The sequence below is a fragment of the Lathyrus oleraceus genome, chromosome 4, assembly GCF_024323335.1.
Source record: "Lathyrus oleraceus cultivar Zhongwan6 chromosome 4, CAAS_Psat_ZW6_1.0, whole genome shotgun sequence".
NCBI lineage: Eukaryota > Viridiplantae > Streptophyta > Magnoliopsida > Fabales > Fabaceae > Lathyrus > Lathyrus oleraceus.
The window spans coordinates 462,776,934-462,783,309 of record NC_066582.1 but is presented as its reverse complement, the minus strand read 5'-3'; the positions used below and the strand labels follow the sequence as shown (position 1 = coordinate 462,783,309).

At 36.4% G+C, this 6,376-nt stretch overlaps 1 non-coding gene across 1 annotated transcript; it reads right to left on the bottom strand.

Annotated features, from left to right (window-relative positions):
* Positions 1-4,805: 4,805 nt before the first annotated feature.
* Positions 4,806-4,912, bottom strand: LOC127078062 (small nucleolar RNA R71). The gene has a single exon (XR_007787808.1). It is a non-coding gene; the product is annotated as a small nucleolar RNA R71 (small nucleolar RNA).
* Positions 4,913-6,376: the final 1,464 nt, after the last annotated feature.

Genomic DNA, 6,376 nt, shown 5'->3' with positions numbered 1-6,376 from the left:
TCAATAAAATTTCTCCCTACCAAGGAGATGAAGCACAAGAATTCAACATAATAGCAACAACTAGTTCAGTACGAGTTCTATTCTTTCTTTCTTCTTTACCATTCATCTCAAAAGAATGTGGTGCAGCCGTTTCATGTATAATTAAATTTTGTTTATAAAATTCATTAAATAAACAAGAATCATATTCAGTTCCCCTATTACTACAAGTCTCTTAATCTTCTTCCTAAACTGATTATCAATTTCTTAACATATGTCTTAAACATGTCAAGCACTTGACTTTTATTATTTATTAGATATACATAAGTATAATTAGACCATTCATGATGAAATAACGTTTACTATTTCTATTTAAAGTTCTATCTAGTTCACATATCTCTGAGTGTATAAGATCTAATGGATCATAATCTTTAATTACTAATTTATGTGAAGTCTTAGTTATTTTAGCTTGACAACAATACTCACAATTTTCTATGTCATTGACATCTAAATATGGGATTTGGCCCAAATTACTTATTAGAAATAATATGCTTATTAACATGACAAAGTCTAGCATGTCAAACATTAAAATCTCACTAAGAGTAAACAAAATAAGATATTTTATTCATTTCAACATTCAACTTAAACATGCCATCACTGGTGTGCCATTTCCCAACAAAAATACCATTCTTAGTGATGATGTATAAGTCTGCCCCAATAGAGTGACTAAAGTCTGCCTTATTCAGAAGAAACCCAGAAACAATATTCTTTTTAATCTCATAAACATGCATGACATCCTTTAAGATTAAAGTCTTTCCGGAACTATCTTAACTTCAACATTCATTTGTGTTTTGAACATAACGCGATCATAAGAGACATGACGAGGGCTCCAATGTCTATCCATCAACAATAAAATCCACCAAACATTTTCATTTTATTGATCATAGTAATAAATTGCTCACCAGCCTTGTTAACTTGTGCATTAGAGTCAACATTAGGTTTAGGCATGCTCTTACATCTCTTAGCCATATGACCCGGTTTTTCACTGTTAAATCAAGTAAAAATGTGAGTCCATTAAAATTTGATTTTCTCATAAATAGTCATTCTCTTTCCATATCATGATTTCTTTCCCGATCCATAAATCACTCGCTTTAATTTGTGCAGTAGATTCAGGTTTAGTGGAATTAACAGTTTCATCTGAATCCATGGATTACTTATTGTTAGTTTGTTTGGATGATCCAGAAAGAGCAACAATAATATCATCATCCAAAATGTTGGAAACCATTTTTACGTTTAATAAGAATCACATTTTTGTTGCCAAAATTTAAAGCGACTTCCCTCAAACTGGAGCAGTTTGTCAAGACAGCAGTCGTAAAACTACCAATAATTTCTCCAGTAGCCATGGAAATTTGAAAACATTTTTAAATTGTTGTTTTAAGGTTTTGAAAAATTGTCATTGAAAAAATTATCGAGTCGAGTTGCAAACTAGGTCGCTATCTTTAAGACATTTTGCGACACTGCCTAAAGATATGTATAACATTCACTAAACCATTATGCTTGTAGGATAAAAAAACTGAGTTCACTATTGTACACTTACTACTTGTACGGTATATAAGCGATCTAGAATTAAACCCTATGATGGTACAAAGACCAGTCGTATATAGTATAAAACCAGTCGTGTATCTAGTGAAAACCACTCATGTATCTTATGAAAAATAGTTGTATCTTGCGCAAGGCAGCTATTCAAAACTAAGAACAAAAAAGAAAAATGATCAGATAAAAGGGAGACGAGAGAAAGGAGAAGGATTTCTGACTGCGAAAATATGGAGTGAAGAGAATGAGATGGGAAGGCCTCTAATTACAGACGAACTTCTGACTCGAATGGGAGAAAAACACGGCGGGTACGAGAAGATTCGACCCAAAATGAGTCGTTATGGAACTTGGTCAACAAGGGAAGTTGCCGTTATGGAACATGGTCAACAAGAAAACATAGAAGTCAAGGAAATCATGGAAATTTGGTTTAAATTTTGGGTTATCGTTAAGGGACATCACACTAATAATTAATTAATAAATATTTATTAATTTTACCATGTTGGGAACCCAAGAAATAATGGATGGCCCAAGCCCAAGCCCGAGCAAAACTAGGCTGAGCCAAGCTAGTCGGTCGGGCAGACGACACTGTCATCGGGTGCATGCATGTGATGGTTCATGGTGGCGTGTTCTTACCTTTTCACAAAATTGGGTACCCCTTAGAGCACACCCCAAGAGACCAACCTTCCATAGATAAGGACTACTAAAGTGTGGTATCCCTCTAATGTGAGACTTTTATGAATGTTTTGATATTCAGCTCTACACGCACTAGCTCATACTTGTGCTTATTTATTACCAACTTAAAGCCAACAATCATTTCTAATTCTTCAATAATCCTTTGATTTAATTTGTTAAGAAATCAATTAGATTATTTTTCTCTAAGTTTGTTAACTTGGTATGTATAAATAAGTGACAGGTACCTTTATAACAATATTATTGATCAAATTTAATTTCAATTATTTTTTTTACTTTTATGTTTTTTCCATTATATAAGTAGTGTCCATAGTGTCCATACGTTAACATAGTATCACGAGCAAGTAATAACTTTGGTTTTCTTTTCAACTTATCAACCATGTGTCACTTTATAATTGAGGATCTAGATTCTTTTTTTATTGTCTCAACATTTTGTCAGACTACTATCTTCATCTGACATCATTCCTTTCCTTTCTTTCTCTTTCTTTATTCTTTCACTCTCTTTGCAAAACTAGAACATCAATCTTTCTCTTCTCTAACGATGACCCTAGTTAATGGTGTCATCGATACTGATCCTTCCACGCCATTGTAACCTCAAATATTATCTTTATCTATCCCTGAAACAATCATCAACTCCAGTGTTTTTAACCCTAACCCTAACCCCACTTAAAGTTATCAAACTAACATGTTTGACCCTTTTTTCAAGCATCCCTCAGACAATCTGATAACACTGAAATTTACCGTATTTTCGACTCCGATTTCACATGCATTCTAGTTATTTTATTATCATTTTGTTGTGTTATTGCTATGTTTTCCTTTGTTTTTAGGTTTTTACTTTAATCGGAGCCCCGATCGAGAAAAGGAGCGAAAAAGAGCCAAAAACCCTAAAAATCAACATTTTGTACTTATGGCCTACCCCATGGCTGGCGCCATAGACCCTGCCATGACGTGTCCAAGCTCAACTTCCCTCAACTTCCACGTTCCCCACTACCTCCACTAAGGCGCCTCCTTTTGGCCTTGTGGCGGGCGCCATGGCCTTGTGGCGGGCGCCACAAGAGGAAAACAGTTTCCCACCCATTTTCAAGTTGAAGGGCATCCAAGTCATTTCCATCTTTTTACTTGCTTATAAATAGAAACTCGAATTCACTTTTACAATCATCCAAACTTATAGCAGAGGCAAACTCAGAAGCAACTTAGTTTCACTTAGGCATATATTCAGTTTTATAAAGTGGTAATCGCTTCGCATTGGAGTGTTACCACAATTGTGTAATCAAGTCTGTGATAGATTCTGTAATCGAGTTTGGAGCACTTTGGAAGGAAGTTAATCCTGCCGCCATTTTCATTTCCGCTTTGCAATTTATTCAACCCTCCGATTGGAGCAGGTTTTTATTACTTGTCTTTATCTTATTTATTTTCCCGCACCCGCTTTACTTTATTTATTTCCCGCACTCACTTTACTTTATTTATTTCCCGCACTCGCTTTACTTTATTTATTTTCTCGCACTCGCTTTACTTTATTTATTTTCTCGCACTCGCTTTACTTTATTTATTTCTCGCACTCGCTTTACTTTATTTATTTTCTCGCACTCAGTTTACTTTTATTTACTTTCCGCACTTGCACTACTTTTATTTACTTTAATGCACTTTTACTTTACCATGTTTAACTAAATCTATAAGGTTAGAATGTAAGGATCGTAATTGAACCGATAATCCGTACAATTGTTCGTAGAAACACTTAAAGGCTATTTTAACTTTCAAATTAAGTTTTCCCGCACTTCAATTCCGTTGGGTAAGATCGAAAGCCGTCCAACGTCTTTTTAAACTTAATTGTTTTTAAATATTTCAAAAACAGCGAAAGCGCTTTGTTTAGTTCATTAGGAGATTTTAACATTAAGAAGAAAAGAGATTTTAAAACTATTTTCGGATGCGTTTATAAGTTTAGAGTCTGGTTCGTAAGAACCTCTTTTGGTTAAGAAATCCAGGTTACAATACTTTTCAACTTAGTCAAGATACTATATTTCTTAAAAATAGGTTTACTACTCTAACGCAATGCGCGCCTTTTTGTAAGTGACAATAAGAGGGTTTGATTAGGGAGTACTACTCTGGCGGAACCTGAACGTTACGCTCGCGCACGTTTATTCTTTCATAGAATTAAGAGAGCTATGGCCGAAGATCAGAACCAAAGACCTCTTAAGGACTTCGCTCAACCATCTAATGAAGAACCTAGTTCTAGTATAGTAAACCCAACCATCCCAGCTAATAATTTTGAACTTAAACCATCCTTGTTGCAACTAGTGCAACAGAGACAGTTTGCAGGTCTCGCTACTGAGAACCCAAACCAACATTTAAAAATATTTCTTCAATTAGCAGACACTTTTAAAACCAATGGAGCTTCTCCTGAGGCAATACGTTTAAGATTATTTCCTTTTTCCCTTAGAGATAAAGCCCTATCATGGTTAGATTCCCTTCCACCCAATTCCATTACGACTTGGGATAACCTTAGAAGAGTTTTTCTTGCTAGATATTTTCCCCCGAGTAAGACCGCCGTTCTTCGAAACCATATAACTAGATTTACCCAAAACCAAGGAGAATCGCTGTTCGAAGCTTGGGAGAGATATAAAGAGTTGTTACGAGCATGCCCACATCATGGTTTAGAAAATTGGTTAGTCATTCAAACCTTCTATAATGGACTTCTTTATAACACAAAGATGACCATCGACGCTGCCGCAGGCGGTGCTCTGATGAACAAACCTTATCCTGAAGCAAGTGCCCTCATCGAAGATATGGCTCAAAACCATCTATCATGGGGAGTCGAACGAGCGACAGTTGAGAAGAAGGAAGCCCAAGGAGGAGTGCATGAACTAAGCTCTATAGACATGATGCAAGCGAAAATGGACGCATTAGCCCTCAAAGTCGAACATATGTGAATAAACCCGAATACTGTAGCCGCAGTTTCGTCGGATTGTGAGATATGTGGAACCAAAGGACACCAATCTGCAGAATCCAGTCTATTAAACGAAACCCACTCTGAGCAAGTGAACTACACCCAAGGGAACCCATACTCGAATACCTATAACCCTGGATGGAGGAATCACCCGAACTTATCCTATAAAAACAATAACCCTATCCAAAATAATGCACCTCCGAGACCTAGTTATCAAGCCCCAAGATCAAATCAACCTATGCAACCTGTGCCACCAAAGCCGAGCCTTGAGAAAATTATGGAAATTTTTATCACCGCTCAAACCCAACAAAACAAAGAGTTCATGAACCAAAACATTCATGTTAACGAATTGATTACTCAGTTAGGAACCAAGGTTGACCAAATAGTTACTCATACCAAGATGCTTGAAACCCAGATCTCTCAGGTAGCTTTAAACCAAGCCCCTCAGACTACACCTGGAGGACAATTCCCTGGATAACCTCAATAAAATCCGAGAGGACAAGCCAATGCCATTACCCTACGAAGTGGGAACGCTTATGATGAGCCACCAAACCCTAGATTGAGTGAACCTAAAACTTCTAAGGAATGTACCAAACCCACGGATGAAGTAAAGGAACCAGAGGAATCTGAAAACCAGGAAGGTCGAGAAAAAGGAGAAGAACCTAAAGATAAAACTTACGTACCACCCCCGCCATATAAACCACCTATACCATATCCGCAAAGACTCAAACAAACCCAGATCAATAAACAGTATCAAAAATTTATTAAAGTTATAGAAAAACTTCATGTAGAAATCTCTTTCACAGAAGCCATCACCCAAATACCTTCTTATGCAAAGTTTCTCAAAGACATCCTTACCAACAAATGTAGACTTGATGATCCGAAGCCTTTGGAATGTAATGCTATTTCCGAGGACAAATTAGCAAAGAAAGATAAAGATCCTGGAAATTTCTCCATTCCTTGCCTTTTTGGGTAATCATGTCATCGAAAAAGCTTTTCTAGACTTAGGAGCTAGTGTGAGCCTAATGCCTTTAGCAGTTTGTGAGAGGTTAAACTTAGGAGAATTACAACCCACTAAGATGTCACTTCAGTTAGCCGATAGATCTATTAAATATCCGATAGGCATATTAGAAGATGTTCCTGTTAGGATAGGTCAGTTATTTATCCCTACTG